We start from the raw sequence: 20,533 nt of genomic DNA on the forward strand, positions 1-20,533 counted from the left end.
AGTTTACTATGCAGTGTAACAAAAATGAACGTTTAGTGGTTTAGTCTCAAATTTTTCATCACTAGGAATCTTTAAGTATTTAACTTAAATATTTAAATGCAGGGATATAGACCTTTTAGGGGGCTCGTATAAAAATATCCAGGCAGCCCCAGGTCTGTCTTATGAAACTTTTTTCAGTATTCTAATGTTGTACTTTGAAAATTGAAGTGAATGCCTAATCCTTTGTACACAAGTTATGAAAAAATCAAGCTAAACAAAATTACTTAAGCTGTTGAAGTTTTTCTATGCCAAGCTCTCCCTCCCTCCATTGTGTCATCCATAAAACTGCCTGGCTGCTTTTCAGTGTTAAGTACAAGGGTGGATGAGCCATGCTGTATCCTCCCATTCCCCTTGCTTGAGTGCTACACCTCCCTCTTATCAGTCACATTCTCTGTGCTGGGATCATAGTCTGCACTCTTTGGATATGGAAAAAGGGTACAAAAATATAATATCTCATTTTGTTAAGAGAGCCAGTTTCTTTCAGGGTCCAGAATGAAAGTAAATCTTGATTTGGATAGTGACATGACCATTACTGGGAATACGACCATCCAAGGCATTATCGTTTAATACTGCCTATGTAAGATCATGGGAGCTACATAGTAATCAGGGAGATATACCAGTGCTCTCACAAATAAAAGGAGGCTACCTGAGCTTCAGGTAGCTAGCTGTGGATATTTCTTCTGCAGATGCTCATCTGAGTCACTAGTAGGCAAGTGCAGGGATTAGTAGCAATGAATATAACAGTGAACATTCTCCAGTTTCATCCTGCTCAGCTGGTTTGGGGTAACACAAGATGAGAAGAAGGGCATGCAGTTAGGTAGAAACGTTTTTATCCAATGAGAATGATTGTGAGGGGCAAGGGTTAGGTGGGATGAAGAGTTGTTTGTTCTCATGTACGCAGACTTAAAATCATTCTCTTGGATTCTGATAATTCTATGATGCAGGTACTAACAATGAAAGTCAAATTTTTAGCTTTTATATAAATCTTGGCAGTGAACATCTTACAGTGCTGCCAGTTATCCTAGATGAGTGTCAGCCATCACCACCACCCAGCCACAGGCCGATTTTCCTGACCTCTCTGAACTGATTGGGGTGGTTGTGAGCTCAAGCTTCACTGCAATGAATGTGAGTGCCCTTGTCTCTCTCTCTCCATGCATGACACCTGGTTTGTGAACAAAGGAAGGTACCAAATCTGTTACCTTGATACATTATTATAAAAATTATGAAATAGTATGTGGAATCTTTTGATATAGCACAAAAGAAAAAACCCTAATTATTATAGATTCTTACTAAGTACATCTTATGTGTATCTCAATGTCAGTGTTTCATACTTAATAAGTTCTCAGTAAATATTTATCACATAAATGGATGAATGAATGGCAACCATGTCAGGATAGGTATGAAAATGACCAAAAACTAGAAGAAAACTTGAAAAAGTAAAACAATCATTGTATTACAAAAGTCAAATTATGGATGACCTCTTTTAGTTTAAAAATCCTTTAATATGATGGCTGTAATGCTTTAATAATAAGTTGAAATTTGATTCAGTTTATCAAGTAATGTTAAACTAAGCATATGCTTACTCCTATGGAACATACGAGAATAGTTAAGACGTGGCCTCTGTCCTTGAAGACCATATTGTGTCCTGAAAGGTAGGATATAATCATGAAACAGAGAAGTTTCATACAGATCATGACATGGTCGAGTGCCCAAATGAGCAATATACAGTCACCAGAAGCAAAAAGAGCTCTAGCTCACGCACCAGGAAAATCTATAGAGCCTTAAACACTCCAGTGAGACATTCATTTTGTCTGTTGCCCCAATTAAAGGCTGGAGCTGAAATCCATGCAGCAGCCATTGAAACAATCTGTAGCTCTGGGCTGCAGTTATTTACAGCCATCAATTCTCCATGGCCTGGGGGTTTGGTTCACCTCACTCTCATCACCTCAGACCCTCTATGGATTCAAGGTGTCAGGCACAGAGTCATCGCTTCTTTGAAAATGACCCAAGGATCGTTACTGTGCTCTAAATCTGCAAGTGCCATGGGAAGCAAGTCACATAAAGGCTTTCAGACAACTGCCAATCATTATTAAAGTGCCACTGTGGTCTTGGCACACAACTTACTCTTATTTAAAGCAATCAGACTGGCTCTAACTCGTAATCCTGAAACTGAAGAATCTCCAGATTTAAGGTGGCCCCACATGACCTTCTATTTTCATGTCTTAACACACCTTCCTCTCTCCCACCCCACTCCCATAAATTCAGTCCTATAAGCCAGCTTGACATTCTCTAAATAGGCTCTCAGCTCTTCATCCAAGGAAATTTTGCACAGATTTTTCCTTTTGCCAACACACATTTTAAGACCTTGTTCAAGTATTACCGACCTGATATTAACCATGCAAACTAATTTCCCTCTCTCCCTCTTCTAACCTATTATACCTAGTAAATGTTTTCCTAAGTATGTCTCACCTACTTGATTATTAGTTTCAAGAAAGGTAATTAAATTTAACCAGCACAGTGCCTTGTTTTCTGTGCCACACACAAAAAAAGAATATGTCATGTTAATGTAGCACTAAACAAAAGAAGGTATTTATCTGAGCACCAGAATTATTGCACCAGTAGTCAGGTGTCACAAGGTCCGCAAGGTCAAGAAATTTATTTATAACCATACTTGGAAGGAGGTCATTAACTTGAAATTGAGAAGATGATGAAAGGATTAAAAATGACAGCAGCTGAAATTGGAAGGCTCTGGAAGTAGACCTGTGAAGAGTGTGTTATCGTGATGACTAGCCGTGGATGGTAAAGGACAAAAATGTGGTCTAAACTCAATTTTTAATGCTTGAGGAAAACATCAAGAGGAAACTTGGCCTGGATGAGCAAACTGTACTTGGTTTCAGAGTGTTTGTAGTACTGACCACATTAGTGATAATTTTTCATATCAACTCCATGACAGGTAAGAGAAGGCTGCATGGCTGCACATGACTCTCTGTATTGTGTTACTCGTTCATTACTTGACAACTTTTAATAAAATCCCATGAAAGGACACAGCCTGATCTCTGAAGAGCAACAGGGAGTTAAAGGGATAGAATACAAGAGGGGAGAGCAGAGTTTCCTCTCTTTGAATGGCAGTAACAGCAGCCAACAAAGACAACTGCCTGGAAGCTTTAAGAGGAAGCTGAAGAAAGAGGAAAGGATTCCCAAGCATATGGAACACACAACGTGGAACTCTCAGAAATCACTGGGAGACACATCAAGGAGTTTAATATTTGACAAATTTATTTTGAATGTGTGGTATAATTGGGCTTACTTGGTAATGTCATAAAAGCTCTGAATAGGTAAGCAATATACCAAATGTGATAGTTCTTTTTCTGTCAATAGAACAAGTATTATTAAAAAATATATCACATGGGCCAGACACTAAAATTGATAATCCTGGTGATTTTAGATCTTGAACACAGTAAGTCACTTACAAATTCAGAATCCTATACACTGTGTCAAGATGACTTCAAAATCCTCTTATTTTAAATAATAAAAGGCATTAAACTTGATCTCTGAGGTCCCTTTATATTCTGGCATTCAAAAAATGTAATGCATTCTCTGGGCAAAGTTGAACTGATGTTTGAGAGGAGACTAGTGGAAAGTTTTTCTCCCCTGAACAAGAAAAATAAACAGCCTATCCAGAAATCAAAGGCATTTTTATATATCAACAATGAAACTGCCAAAGCAGAAATCAAGAAAAAATCCCATTCGATACAGCAAAAAGAAAAATAAAATACCTAGGAATAAACCTAACCAAAGAGGTAAAAGAGCTGTATGCAGAAAACTACACAACACTGAAGAAAGAAATCAAGGAAGACACAAACAATGGAAACATACCGTGTTCATGGATTGGAAGAATTAACATCATCAAAATGTCCATACTACCCAAAGAAATTTACAGATTCAATGCAATACCTATTAAAGTACCAATGAAATATTTCATAGACATAGAACAAACACTTCAAAAATTTAATGGAACCATAAATGACCACAAATAGCTGCTGCAACTCTGAGTAAGAAGAACAAAGTTGGAGGGATCACAATACCTGATACCAAACTGTATTACAAGGCCATTGTAATCAAAACAGCCTGGTACTGGCATAAAAACAGACACATGGACCGGTGGAACAGAAGAGAGACCCCAGAAATAAAGCCAAGTCTCTACAGTCAATTAATATTTGACAAAGGGAGCAGTAAAATAAAATGTAGTAAAGATAGCCTCTTCAACAAATGGTGTTGGGAGAACTGGACGGCTATGTGCAAAAAAAAAAAAAAGAAACTCGAGCACCAACTTACATCATACACCAAAATAAATTCAAGACTTAAATATAAGCCATAACACTATTAAATCCCTAGAAGAGAACATAGACAGGAAAATCTCAGATATTTCACACAGCAACATTTTTACTGTTATATCCCCTAGAACAAGGGACATAAAGAAAAGAATAAACAAATGGAATCTCATCAAAATAAAAAGCTTCTGCCTGGCTAAAGACAACAGTATTAAAATAAGAAGAGAACCAACTGTATGGGAAAACATATTTGCCAATGATACCTCAGACAAGGGTTTAATCTCCAAAATATATGAAGAACTTACACGACTCCACTCTAAGAAGACAAGCAACCCAATTAAAAAATGGGCAAAGGACTTGAACAGACACTTCTCCAAGGAGGACATACAGAGGATTCAGAGACATGAAAAGATGCTCAATATCACTAGCTATCCAGAGAGATGCAAATTAAAACCACAATGAGATACCACTTCACACTGGTGAAAATGGCCATCATAAACAAAGCAACAAACAACAAGTATTGGAGAGGCTGTGGAGAAAAGAGAACCCCAGTGCACTGTTGGTGGGATTGCAGACTGGTACAACCACTATGGATAACAGTATAGAATTTTCTCAGAAAACTAAGAATGGATTTGCCTTTTGACCCAGCAATTTCACTGCTAGGATTATACCCTAAGAACCCTGAAACACCAATCCAAAAGAACCTATGCACCCCAATGTTCATAGCAGCACAATTTACAATAGCCAAGTGCTGGAAGCAACTTAGGTCCCCATCAGTAAATGAATGGATCAAAAAACTATGGTACATTTATACCATGGAATTCTATGCCAAAGAAAGAAAGATCTCCTACCCTTTGTGACAGCATAGATGGAACTGGAAAGCATTATGCCGAGTGAAATAAGCCAGGTAGTGAAAGACAAATGCTACAGATCTCACCTTAACAAGAACCTAAACAACAAAACAATCAAACAAGCAAAATATAACCAAACACACTGACATAGAGAACAGGCTGACAGTGTCCAGAGGGGAGAGGGGAGGGAATTTCAGGGGAAAAAGGGAAGGATTTACAGGAACAAGTATAAAAGACACATAGACAAAAACTAGGTGCGGGTGGAAATGGGAGGGGGGAGGGCTGGGTGGGTGGGCTGGGATGGGAGTAAAAGACAGAAAACTGTACTTGAACAACAATTAAAATAAAAAAATAAAAGAAAAAAAGAAAAAGAAAACTAAACAGCCTGTGCACAGTTTAGTTCAGGTTAAAATTTTAAAATGTTCCTGATTCTAATTGGGTTAAGCATTCCAGATTCAGAATACATGATACCTCTTATTATCTGATGGGAGAAGCACAAGTAATACGTGACATGAAAATGTCATGATAGTGTTAAGCACCAAATGTGCTCAGAGAGCAGAAAAAGTATACCACCACAATCTGCGTAATCAGGACAATTTTTAAGGGAAAGCTAGGTCTCAGTTTACAGGAGATCTTTAGAAGCTGGATAGGCAATCCAAGCAGCTGTCACTGAGCAAGCAAGCAAAGTCCTGGAAGAAAGGAAAAACACCATGTGTTCAGGAGAATACAAATGCTTCTCCTCTGGTTCTAGAGAGTAAAAAGAGAAAGTAGGATTGACTGGCAAGGAAGGTGGAGAGATAGGCATAACTTTCCACTAACCATATAGATGAAGGGGGTCAGCCATGGTAATTGTACACTTGTGTTTAGCAGAGAACCTGGCACTGTGCAGACACCCAGTAAAGGTTTTTACAAATAAACAGATGAACAGTGTACAATTACTTCACTGTTTCACTGATGGGAGGAGAAAACTTATTAGTGCAGGCACTTTGGCTGTCCAGCATATTTTTCCCAATTCAGTTAGAAGGCTGAGTCAAAAGCAGATGCTAGTGTGGCTCTTTGCTAAAGTCTGCTTGCTGGTATGCCATTCTCAATCCTGATAACTCAGGCTGTAACCATCTCTCCGGGCTAATCCATCAATACAGCGATCAAAGGACCTGAGGATGCTGTGCTTTCCTGAACGATACATGCCCACCACCATTCTGGGGAAACCTCTCAGTGCCAGGCTCCCGAGTAAAATAAGAAAGGAATAAATTAACAAATAAAACAGTGACATCACCAGAACATGGCTAATTCCTCTGAGAAAAAAAATACTTCTAGAATTAGGAGAAGATACACAAAAAGCATGCAAGAGAGTAAGTGAAAACAGCAGGCATTATGGTGTCATTGGTTTAATGGCTAAGCCTTGAGATACACCAAATATTCATCTCCAGGGAGGTCTGGATAATCCCAAGCAAGGAATCACACTGAGCAAGATGGATATCCTACAGCTGAGCCATTTGAGATTTACTTTGAGATGCGACAGCTTGATATATTTTATATCATTAGAATGAATTCTCCATTTCCCAATTAAATTTTATATCTCCTAGCATTCTGAATTAGAGATGTTTTCCCCATTTTAACAGCAGTCTGTTCTTCATTGACGGGGAAACCATAGGAGAAATGAATGTTTCTACTGTTCTGCAGCCTTTGCAGAATTCTTCCAGATTCCACAGAACCTGAAGCCTGCACAGTTTAAAGCTTGCTTTGGGGGAGGACACATGGGGAGGCAGGCAGCCACATGTTGTTTTAAACTAAAAGGGGAGAGAAAAATGGGAAAAGAGCTTAGAAAAGTGGGGGAAGGTCAATTCAGTCATCCATTTGAGTGCCAAATCAAGAATCTTGGGCATTTCAAGTAAACTCATGATATAATCATTATGTAATACTACATACATGGTTATTTTTATAAACTTACTCTGTTTAGCTAAAATGCAATCCTTTTTTAGTTGATGAAGCAATAAACTAATGGCTCATACTCTGAAAGCTTGATGCCAACTTAATTTTTCTTAATAACACAGAATCCTTCTGAACTTCGGGATTTGGAAGGCATTCTATTTCCTGTAATTATATGCCTTGTCATTTATAAAACAAATCTGGATATACAATGGGAAGTGATTAGCAAATATTAATATTTCAGTGTGAGCCTTCTGCCCTTTTCTCAAATGCAAAACAAAGAATTTCACCTTCAAGAATAATCATGCCATCTTACTAAAGCAGCTAAACAGGCTTACAATCAGTGAGCGCTTAGTGCTTTTACATGTATTTGTATGTGTGTATATATATTCAGTCAGAGTCTAGTCAGGAGTCAGAAACCACATCTTTTCATTTACAGAGAACATGTAAAATAAACAATTAAGTAGATATAAAAATTTGGCTAGATAATTGGTCCAACGAGAGTATTCCAGCATTCTTAGGTATCTTTTTCTGCCATAATTACTTTATTCTATACATTTGGCCTAAGAATTAGCATATTAAAATTCTGATTCTTATTTCAGAGAGCTGGTATTCATTCACTGTGTTATATTCACTATTGAATATTTAAGACTGGTTTAATGAAGCCTAACTAAGTTCATCACACTATAATTTAACTGGATACCTTACTTTGGATTTTTTTTTTAACTTTGGAATTCTTTATGGCTCAATTCAACTTAATTGTGTGTCTATCACAGGCAAGACCAGTAAATCATTTTCAAGGAAGGTTAAGATTAAATTCCATGAAACTAATTATCTTATAGAATGCATAAGTACTAATTTTGAAAATGGGGAAATCTGTGTCTATGTCAATTGTGTGAAGAATGCATAGAAAAAAAACTATTTTTATATAACAAAAGAAAAAATAACACTCAAGTAGTCACATGGGCCTTACTCAAATTCACACAAATCAGAGGCAGAGGGCTTAGTCGGTTCTACCCAGGGCATCTCAGTCCAGCACCAGATCAAACAAGGAGGGAAGCCTGTTGACAAGTTCTATTTCCCAACTTTGGAAGAAAGGCTAGGAGTTGGGGTTGATGCCCTGGGGATCCACCCTTATTCTTATAGACATTGCTATCTATTAAGGCTCCTATGAGCAAAACTCATGACTGAGAAACAACAGCGCAATCTGTTTTCATCAAAGAAAGGAAGATTGCCTGAGACTTACACAGAATTAAAGCTATATAGCAAGACATTTGTGGGGCCTTTGAAACAATACCATTTTATGTATAAACAGTTTAGAGGAGGAATATTTATGGCCCTTCAATTTCTCCCACCGGCCCTGAAAGAAATTGGATTTCCAACCAAATCCATTTACAAGGAGAGAGCTCTTCATTCTAATAAAGCCACATTGTAAGTACACTGAGTAGGGAAAAAAATGTCTTTTGATGAACAGACACATTATACCCACAGGAGTGGCAGCAGCATCAGTGAAAGTCAAGCTTGGCTGCTTCTGATCCCACTTGAAGTTTTCCTAGCTCTTAAAGCACAGCAGTACTGCACTACACTGTTTAGAGTTTCACAACTTTAATTAACCAATGGGCCAATTTCAGCCTTGATAATGAGGGGACATGGAATAATGTGTAAAGAAGAAAAAATGCCACAGATCCCTTAAAAGGAACTTCAACTTGTAATTGATACATTTATTGCTCTAGTACCAGCATTAACATGGACAGGATACCACAAGGAAGGAATATGACATGTACATTTAAAAAAATGTTTTGTATGTTTGGACAGAAGAGAATAGCACAGGCAATGTAGAACATTATAAAATAGAACACAATTAGAGGTTAAAAACAGCCTATGAAGTATTAGAGTAAGTTGGACAAGTTCAAATAAATTTCCTTGCAGCATGATAGTGAAGATAGTGAAAAGAATGTAAATTCAGAAGTTTGAATGAAATATGGACTGAGCCTGAAAACAGAGGAGTGAGGAAGAAGATATTAATGATTACAACCTTGATCTTGACTTTGATCCAGAGTTAGTGAATCGTGGCAACATGCACTAAGATATGGAACATAAAATAACAACTGGGAGAAAATATGATAGATTAATTTCTTTGTGTTGGGCTTCAGTCTTCCATGGAGTTTTTTTTTTAAAGTCTAGAAGCAACCCAATAACATATATAGAATCCAGGAAGCATACATATGCTGGAGACAAAGAACCCACAGTTGTTAGGGAATTAAGATTAGCACTGAAGATTTAAATATTTGCTTTTCTTCATATTATTTGAGTTAACAATCCCTTGTGACTACAACAGACTTTAATTTTGTTTTAAAAGAGTGTTCTATTTAACAATGCACAGAATAACCACAGCAATAATTAAAATATGTGACTGCTTTAAGAGAGACATTACCAATTTATACCTAATTATCTGATCAGCTATAAATAGGTCCTTAGACTAATTTTTAGTAATCTCTGGCAACACTTCTAAAATGAAGTCTCCAAAAAGAATTAAAGCTGGATTTCTCTGGGCCAGGTGGCACATAAACCTGAGTTTTGCAATTTGGAAAATGCAGAGAAATATTCTGTAAGATTTGGTTTATTGTGCCTGTTCAACTGGGGCCTGTCATGCTCTGGCCCTGGGGTCACTCCGCAAATACTAGTTAGTGAAGTGTAGGTGATGATAGTTCTGCTGAGTGATCTACAATCAGCACCCAAAGCAAAAAAAAAAAAAAAAAAAAGGCAAAAAGACAGATACATAGGCCCAATCTCACTCTCTCACATACATACAGAACATGCATCTCAGTTCTCAGGGACTATGTCATAAATAAGTAGAAAAAGTGCCAACTAAGTGTGGAGAAGACCTGAAGAAAGTTCACATCAGGCAGAAAATGGGACTCTGAGAGCCCATGACAAGAAGCAGCATCTGCTTCTTTGTCTTACCCTAAAGTTCCCTAGTTCCCCTAGGTGCTAGTTTTTCTCCTAATCAACAAGATGAAGAGTAAGTTTTCATGTATTCTCATTAGACTTAGAAAGACGATTCCAGTCTTTCTCAATAAACATAAGTGGTTGATGAACTAGACCAAGCAAAATGAGTTGGGGGTTGGGAGGAATCAAGTACTCTAAGAAACACCAACATATCAGAAATGAACAGAGAATAAAATGCCTGAAAAAGTATTTCAGAAAATAACAAAACCTAACTGAAATTAGAATAATTATTTGCTAGGTAATAAGAAGTTTTAGGGGACCCAAAATATCTGATGGATATGAATGCTATGTGATTAAAATATTATTTGTACCTCATTAATACAACATGATTGTAATTCAGCATGTGATAGAAAAAAAGATAAAGCTAAAGGATGGTGTATGAAGAAAAAAATCCAATAAGACAAGATGAAACTCCCTGATCTTAAAAAGAAAGGAGAAAAATAGGAATTTCTTTTTTCCCTTCTTTAAATATATTTTATTGATTATGCCATTATAGTTGTTCTATTTCCCCCCTTCATTCCCCTCCATCCTGCACACCCCTTCCCCACCATCCCCCCCCTTTAAGTCATGAACACGTGTCTCAAGTTCTTTAGATTCTATATTTCCCCTACTATTCTTGCCCTCCCCCCTATCTATTTTCTACCTACCATCTATGCTACTTATTTTCTGTACCTTCTCCCCCCTTCTCCTTCTCTCACTCCCCTGTTGCTAACCCTCCATGTGATCTCCATTTCTATGGTTCACTTCTGATCTAGCTGTCCTCTTAGTTTGCTTTTGTTTTAGGTGTGGCTGTTAATAACTGTGAGTTTGCTGTCCTTTCACTGTTCATCTTTTTTATCTTCTTTTTCTTAGGTAAGTCCCTTTAACATTTCATATAATAAGGGCTTGGTGATGATGAACTCCTTGAATTTGATCTTATCTGAGAAGCACTTTATCTGTCCTTTCATTCTAAATGAAAACTTTGCTGGATATAGCAATATTGGTTGTAAGTCTTTGGTTTTCATGATTTGGAATACTTCTTTCCAGCCCCTTCTTGCCTGTAAGGTCTCTTTTGAGAAATCTGCTGACAGTCTGATGGGAACTCTTTTGTAGATGACTGTCCCCTTATCTCTTGCTGCTTCTAGGATTCTCTCCTTCATTTTAATCTTGGCTAATATAATGATGATGTGCCTTGGTGTGTTCCTTCTTGGGTCCAACTTCTTTGGGACTCTCTGAGCTTCCTGGATTTCCCAGAAGAAATTTCTCTAACTCTGAGAATGTCAGAGAAATATTTTTTGACTCCAGTGCTTGTATATAAACAAAGCTTAAATAAGCAGCATTTATAATCTTTAATAATGTATGAAATCTGTTGATTCTTGGCCAATGGAAAGTAAGACTCTAGCCAAATCAATCTGGAAGAGAGTAGGTACTGAGGAAGATGAGAGATGTTAGTGCTACAGTAAAGAACTGAGAATATTTGACCACAGCCAAGACTCATGAAGAGAATGAGTTATGGTGGGAGTCAAGGTAGAACTTTATTCATCTCCTGATGGATAAATAAGGAGGCCATTTATCAAGGAATACTGTTCAGATATGGGTTTATATGTTCTTTCATGTGGTCCTTATAAGTGGACAAACCATATAACCCTGTGCTGTAGAGAAGGAGGTAGAATCATTAAATTTGGAATCATTAAATTTGGATGACCATTTCCATCCTCACTCAGTGATATCACATACACTAGAAGAATAAAGGGATAAACAAAGTGTCCTTGCAGGCCAGGATAGTATTTGAGTTTTTCTTAGCCTGTAGGTCATAGATCACCAATTCAAAGGGGCCAATCAGAATGCACACAGAGCATGAATAGCTGCTACAGCTGAATCAGTAGAAACCAGCAGAATCTCTGCCTTGTCTGTGAGTACGATTTACCTTTCAAGGTCACCATTACTTCAGAGAGTTTTTAAATAGGCTTCTCTTCTCAGGAAGACTAGAAAACCTTGTCATTATATTATTATATTATTTGATTATTTACAAAGGATATATATATCCAAAGGATATATATTTTACTGTTACACACATTTATTAACATAAGGTTTACAAAGGATATATATATCCTTTGTAAACCTTATGTTAATAAATGTGTGTAACAGTAAAATTCTTCCCAGCTCAATGACAACAAACCTGTAGCCAGGTCCTGCCAAATAGATCTCTGAAAATTTTGACTATTCCTTATTTTGTTCATTTGCATTGACTTTGCCATTACTCTCCTGGACTTTTCTACCCATTTCCATCTGATTTTTAAAATATATATATTTATCATCTCCTTCATTATCTATCTGCATAAAAATAAATAATAACCTCTCACCTCTACAAATAAAATGCACATTTCTCCCATGGTACTCGAAACTTATAAAAAGTTGGTCCCAGTCTTCCTTTCATCTGCATACTTTATTGCTACACCATTCTCCATGAACCCCATACTCCATAAACTTTTGAGGTCTGGATAAATCTTAGCTCTCCATAGACAACTCTGTTTATACATTCATGTAATCTTGATGTTGGCTTGTGTCTCCCAGTCCTTAGATATTGTGGAAGCTTGGTTAGAATTCTAAAGTATTCATTGCCCTTTTTGGTAAGATCATGCCTTTCTGACAGTGACATTAGGCTTTGCTCTGTGGCTTGTTTGGCCATTGGAATGTGAGCGGAAGTAACATTTTTCTGCAAAAACTTTAAGAACCATCATGTAATTCTGATAACACTCTTTTTCTTTTTCCATGAGAACAGCATGCACCAGTTAGGGGCTGCTCCTTCAGCTTAGATGACAGAAAGAAACTGTGTGGTACAGAGCTATAGTATACCAGTTCTGGGACTGTGGCAATTTAAAGTCCTATCCAGGTTGCATGCCTTACTACCTCCTACATACTTCTCTCTGCCTTCAGATTGTTACCAAGGTTCTGTCACATATTAAAACTGAGATTGAACACATGCCTTTGTATTTCTCTGTAAGAAATCTAATCATACTCAGTAGTTCATGAATTTGGTTACATTCAGGAAAATGCGCATGGCTGAGAGATTGGATCACATCCCACAGCACATCTTTTGCTTACACCATCTCAGCTCCTCACATTCTACAACCTTCTGGAACCTTACTGTGACTCAACTCTCTCCGCCTTCCACGATTCTCCTTGGGAAAGGTAGACAAGCACCTTGCTCCTGTCTCTCTCGGCACAGCCCCACAGAGCAGTCGGTTTTCCCTAGGCCTGTTCCCAACATTCACTTAAACCAAAATTTCATTGGCTATGAAGTCATATTTTAATGCTATCACAGCTACCTTGGAAGAAAATATCTAACACCCTAACAGACCTTTCCATTGCAAAATACTTTTATGTCTGTTATCATATCATCTATATTTTGCCCTCAGTTTTGGTGAAAGCAAGTGCCATGACTCATATAAGACATTAAATCTGAAGCTCTAAGCAGAGTGTCCAGCACATGGTGATCACTCAATCAATATTTATGGGTAAATAATGAATGAATAAATGGAAGCATGAATGTAACTTTAAGTGACAAGCCATGGATATATATCTTATGAGATGAAAGTGGGATTTCAGTTCATGTGTTGGATTTCAGCCCTCACAGCATTACCACGTTGTGCTCCATCCACAGCCCTTTTATGATGGAAGGGGGAAAACAGAGGTAGAGTGAACACAGTGCATTTATTTCAAATACAGGGATAAAGTGTCAGGTAGATATTAAACTAAAAGATTGCTTAAGTTTTCTTTCAATCAGAAGTTTTAACGAGAAATCCAAGAATACTCTGTGCTTTGCTATAATCTGTATAATAAAATTTTTTCTGTAAAAAAATATTTTGCTTAAGTATATGAAATTGCATGGGTGAAGATCATATAAATTTAGCATGGAAATTCAGAATGTCCCAAAAACACATTTCAGATAGAGACATCAAAGTTGTAAATTCTAGCAGCAAACACTGTCTTCCTTACTGGTGATGGTAGATGACAAGTTGTCTCTGTCTGTTAAATAATTCATTCTCTTCAGTGTTTACAAGGTTTCAAATAAGAGGATTTATACTTTTATAATCACACTAAACTCTCTATTTTAGAAGCAGTCGTTTTTTATAAATGCATGGCTTTATTATTCCCCAGCTGCTGTTATCACGGAGTGAATAGAATCATCACTCTCTCCTAGAAACAACATGAAGTCAGAACGACTGGTGTGAAGGTTTTAGCTCAACAACTTATTGATTGAGTGACCTGCGCAAGGCATACAAGTTCCGAGTTTATGATCTCTAAAGTAGGATTAATAATAAACATAAGTGAGTAGTAAAGATCAAATAAGATGAAATAGTGGCTTTCAAACTCTCTTTGATGTTGAATCAAGGGGTTGGGAGAGGCCAAGCAAGAGAAGCCATAGCCCATCCTCCACTGCCTGGGCCAGAGAAAAACAGCTTTTTAACTTTGGATATCTCAGCTTCAGGCTTCCCAATTCCCAGTCCAATTACTATAGACACACCAGTGGCTGCTTCCAATATGAACATTTTCTCTCAATTGCCTGATGCTGTAGAGTTCACAAAGCACATCTGCTGTCCACATTATCTCATATCTAGCCCTCACCATGATACAAGAAAACTGTCTTTTTCACTTGGATGCTGAAAGACTGAGGCCCTAAAAGATTAAGTGATTTGTCCTAGTTTCCAAGATGAGGTGACAAAGACACAGCTCTTCCTGCAACTCTGGGTGGCTTGCCCATTCCTGCTTTCTCCAATACACAAGATACCATCTTTAATTTGAAAACTGTTTGCCTTTTCAGATGACCTGTGCTTTTACAAAAACAAGCCAAACCCTCATTTTTCTTCAAAGAATGAAACTTCTGGCTTATCTTAAGGAGAGGGTAAAAGCATCGATTCAAAATCTGATAGGATTTATAGCATAGCCTATGTTTCTGTTTTTAAAGCCTTAAGGAACACATTGTCCCTAGATCTCTAGCATAGTCATCCCAGACCCAGAAGCTCACACTGGGAGGGAGAATTGTCCCTAGAAGGACACAATGAATGTGTCAGTGTTAGTGTCACTGATTTTCTTGTTAATGATACTAACTCTTCTTAATGAGAGAAGCAACTGGCTGGATTATTTTTTAGTTAGCATGCTCAATACATCTCCCCCATAACTGCAAATGCCTGCCCATGGGTGTCCTAAGATATTTTCTCTACTTGTAACAGGGTGCAGCCAAAAGGGGGGCCCAAAAAGGGATTTGGAATGGGGTCCAGAACTCAAGGTGTCTAGGAAATATTAGAAAGACATGTAAGATGTCCTTACCCCTCCCCCCACAGATGTGAGGTAGGGGAAGGGGCCCATGGAGCAGGAACATGAAGAGCTGTTTTGTACAGCAACTGCTTTGCAGCTAACCTATGGCATGGTCATTTAACAGATCTATAACCTTTAACTGGCTGCATAGATATGTTAAACAGCTGTGGCCATGCTCTGAGCCAAGGGGATGGAAAGGAACTTCTTCCCAAGATGTAACTAGGGGCAGGTCCCCCGAGTGACAACACCTGAGTGAGAGCTTGGAGGAGATTGGCTGCATGACATGGGGCCACACCTGCCCAGACTCACCATGGCAGCCCAGTGAACGTGGAATGATAAGGAATGCTGGCAGGTGTAATTGATTGTAGGAGGAGTCAGAAATGGGGCTGCAGAGGAAGATTGGTGCAGGGATTTAAACCCAGACTTGGCAGCCATTGAAGAGAGAGCCACGTACTTTTGGCCAGAGTTGGGACCTCTGCAGCTGGGGTGGAGAGAATCACCATGTGGCTTTAACAGAGAACCACCACTTGGTTTTGGAAGAGTGGCGACACCCCCCCCCCCAGGTTTGGTGGAGAGAAGAGGACCATGCAGTTTGGGCCAGCGTGGGGACCCCTGCAGCTTTGGTAGAAGAGGACTATGAGGCTTTGGGGTGCTCCCTTTGGCCATGTGGCCTGGGAAGCAGGAGAGACTTTGCCTGGAAGAAGGGTAAAAGAACTCTTGCCAGTAGGCCATGAGAAGGTGCCACATGGCTTTGGATTAATTAGAGATCCTGCCTGGACGGTGACACAGCTGATGGTGCTGACAACCTGAATCATGGACACCTATTTATTTTCCTGAGTTATGGTACCCCAAATTAGGGCAGGGGGAGAAGGAAGCACTGTGGGCATCTGTGAGTATCCAAAAGGACTTTGATATTTTAATGAAGACATTAGGTCACTACTTTAAGTCTGTATAACTTTAAATAAACATTTCCTTTCCTTTTCACAAATGTCTGGCATTGAGATGTCTTTGCTTTGGCGATGGACAATCAAACCTAGTGAGGGGTCCTTTTGGTAATAGTATATCGTACCCCCACCTTGGCCTTGCCCTGTGTTCTGTTACAGTTTTTGGCATCTCTGGCTAGGCCAATAATTGCCCCCGCTTGGACCTCTGTTGGGTAACATACTCACTGAATACATTAATTCATTTATTTGTTAAATAAGTAGTAAGCACCTACCTCATGCTAGACGTGGAGGTAAGCATTGTGAATACCAAGGTAACAGGAATCAGTTCCTGTCATCAAGATGTTTTTAGTTTTGTTGAGTAAAAGTGACTTTTATAAATACAAAACAGAATGAGTTAAGTACATGAGGTACAAAGAGTTCTAAAAATTCAGTGAGGAAAAACCACTTTTGACCTAGGTTATCAGCAGCAGTTTCTGGGGTAAGACAGTCCTAGCAGTTCATGAGCAGAGAGACTCTCACCAGGTGAAAATAGGGGTAAGCCTACTCATGGTAGGAAAAATGATGAGGAACTGATCTAAAACCCCTGGAAGAAGCAAAATGAAAAGTAAAAATATCAGATTGTAGAGTTATAGAGATGGTATTTGCAGTTTAGCTCCAATTTGTTCATCAGACGTATGATCTTGAACAAGTCATTTGATCTTACTTTCCCTTAACTGAATTGTTTTTAACACAAAAATTAGAATAGGTGTCTTTGCTCTGATTTGTTGGTGAGTTACAAGTAATAAGTTTTGGACAAACTGTTTTTTTTAATGTCCCTGTAGTCTGCTAAATACACAAAACAGACAAAAATCTCTACCTTACCTCATAGAGCTAATTGGGAGGACAGACATTAAAAATATTTAAAGAAGTATAGTATATAACAGAGCAGATGGCAATAAATCTATATTATGTATTAGCATTATAATCAAAGGAAAAAAGAGTTCACACACACTTGAAGATGCTAATTACCAAAGAGCAGGTCTTAGGCAAGCAACGCCTGCAACCAATCTAACAGAACAATTGCTCCATCAAATGTGCCCGCCTCCCACCCCCACCCCCCATATTGGTTCTTTATATGCCAATATACATTCCCCAAGGGATGATCAAGTTTGCCCAAGGGAATTTTCTGGTTTTAGCACTTGAAAGTCTTGTGTGCCAGGCATCTCCTCAGCCTTGGCAAACCAGAGCAGTTTGTCATCCTACAACTTTATAAAAATAAAACCATTTTTATACTCCCATGTCAGTTAGTTTGCAAAAAGCTGTCACCAATGAAACTATTGTTGTCTATAAAAGCTGTGCTTGTTGGTCAGAGCACCTACCTCTGGATTTGGCCAGAGTTAGAATAACTCATTCACACCTCGTGCAAGTCATGGGAGAAAAGAAGGGAGATGTGTCAGAGGCGTAAATTAAAATGAAGTACAATGACATGCACTGGATTGTCACCATTCAGTTACTAGAATGTTTCTCACATTACACATGCTTCTCACAGTACCCTCAGTCTTTTCTCCTCAATGTGGGGTAAAATATACCTTCTCTTGTCAACAGTATTTCTCCTGAGAATCGTCCAGCACCACCCATTTCTATGCATCTGTTGTAGTGACTGCCAAAGGCATTATTTTCTGAGCATGGATAACATGACCGAGGGCTAAGCATTTTACATAGATAATGTCATTTAATTCTGAAAACAGTGAAATATATAGACTGTAACTCTTGTACAGATGTGTGAAATGACCTTTAGAATGGTTTAGTAATTTGGACAAACAGCCAGCAAGGGCCAAGACTATGGTCTGTCTAATTGCAAAGTTCAATTTCTTAATAATTTCTCCTAAAATTTGCTTTAAGAAATTTATGAGTCACAAAACATGAAACTGAGGTTTTAAAAGTAATTAATTATTATAACCTATGCTTTTTCTTAAAACATTCTTCTCTGCTCTGATTTGAAGTTTTAAATAACATGATCTAAAGTAGTTTAAATTAGAGTTACTATGCATTCTTTTCATCTAGGCATAGAAATGTCTCTACCATATATTCCTCTATAAATAAAAATTGCTTTAGATAAAAATTTTTAATAGCTGAAATAATTATATAGCTTCTAGGTGAGTCATTCTGCAACTTTAGTCTTTGGGAATATTCCATATTTCTTGTTTTCTGTTATAAAATGGTTTCTAACTACCCACTTATGTTCCTAGTAAAATTGCAGCCCATTATTAATCACTTTTTTGTACTTATTAATATAGTTGATTTATTACTCTTCAAGCCTACAGCAAAAGTTCACACTAAAACCAAAGATGTATTTTAAAGCTTATATTGGGCCTCTCAGGGGCATTTATCTGGAGAAGTGATTTTCAAACTTTTAAGTCTCAAGGCACACATAAACTAATTACTAAAACTCTTCAGCACACTAAAAATATATTATATTTTTGTCAATCTAAAAAGAAAAGAAATCAAAAGGGTATAGTTTTGATTCATTCACACCAGACAGCTATTGTATTGGCTGTTGTCATTTTTCCATGTGTTCAATCTAAGGGGAAAGAGGTCAGTGGCCCTGACTAAATAGTCAGGTAAAGCTTGCTTTCAAATTTCTGGCAGCACATCTGTTCCAATGAACTCTCCATCTAATTCAGAGACATATCAGCAAATAAATTATCACAGTGCATTGTTGCCTGTAGAAATGGGGCTCTTGCGGTGCCAGGAAAAAAAGCATTTTCAGGGACCCACAAAAGAGAATGAGGTCTCGGTGGCAAGATTTATTCAGGAAGCAAAATCGGGATGCTTCTCCAAGGCCCCATCTCTGTGTGTCCCACCATGGAAAATCAGGAGCAGACAAGAAGTCAATGTCTACAGATCCTGTGCCATATTAAAGCCCAGTCTTTTGGAGCCCATGCCATCTGCTGGGGCCCTAGTAGCTGCTAGACCTACATGGTCATGTGCTACCAGCCAAGATGAATGAACTGGATGAGTACAGGTCACCAAGCAAGAGAGAGAGCTCTTTGTTTCCCCTGGGTTTTAACCAGGAGTTTTTTCAAAATAACCAATCAACTTTCCAAGTTTTGTGGGCTTCTAATGGATCCACCCCCTAGGCAATCCCCTGTTCCCCAGGCTAGACCAACAAACCTCTATTGTCAAGCACCTCCCCTTGTGCCATTTTGCCCTCTATTGTACAAGGTGGCACCCCTATGCTCCCCACCTCCTGCACCTGTAATCTGGTACTAGAGAAGGGAGGGGTGTTAATTCCCTTGGTGGGCAATTCTGTGGTCCCTTGGAATGTGAAAAACTGTGGCTTGCTGGGGAAGTAAACAGGCTCAGTATTCAACTCCTTTGCTTGCTTTCTTATCAATAACTACTTTACTGCATGTGGCAACAGTAGGTTAAATGTATCAGTAGATATGTGTATAGAGGTGATACAGAGTAGGAAGTGATTCTGAAGATGCAAAAAGAATATCAGTCATGGTTCCCCAGAAACGATAATGCCTAAGGTGGATTTTGAAGAGTGAATATTAAATGGTGCCATGTGGGCCTGTTCTAATTGGTTTATTCCTCTCCTTCACTTTACGTCTAACTTTGGTCAATCAGAGTAATCACAGATGTCTCATGTGTAGTTCACCTTTGCCTACTTTTGGATTTTCTCTATTATATTTAATTCAGGATTAAATGTCATTGTCTTGCTTTGCCTATATTACATGCCTCCTACTAGACCACTGTCAGGTGCTACTTACTAGTTTCTGAAAACTTCCTGTATCACAAATGGGCACGAACTTTCCCTCTTTTTTGAACTAACATTTAGCTGTTCTGTTATGCCACTCATCAAAATCCTAATGATTATTGGAATAATTATTTGATCCTTTTTAATAGATAGGATGTATTCTGAAAACACAGAGCTGACTTTATTAATATCAGCACCTCTTTCTTCTCAAATCCCTCTACGCATCACTGACCACAGCACTGAACCCAGTGTCTGCAACAGAGGAGGAATTTCATTTAAGTACCTCTTTAATAGAGAAATTTTTACCTGAGACATGAGCTATGTATCCCTGGGCAGGAAAATATCAGGTCATGTTTTTACTCCATGTAGCAGACTCCTCTTGTGGAGTAT

Source organism: Artibeus jamaicensis, unplaced genomic scaffold (assembly GCF_021234435.1).
Source record: "Artibeus jamaicensis isolate MK-2021 breed Jamaican fruit bat unplaced genomic scaffold, CSHL_Jam_final contig_465, whole genome shotgun sequence".
NCBI lineage: Eukaryota > Metazoa > Chordata > Mammalia > Chiroptera > Phyllostomidae > Artibeus > Artibeus jamaicensis.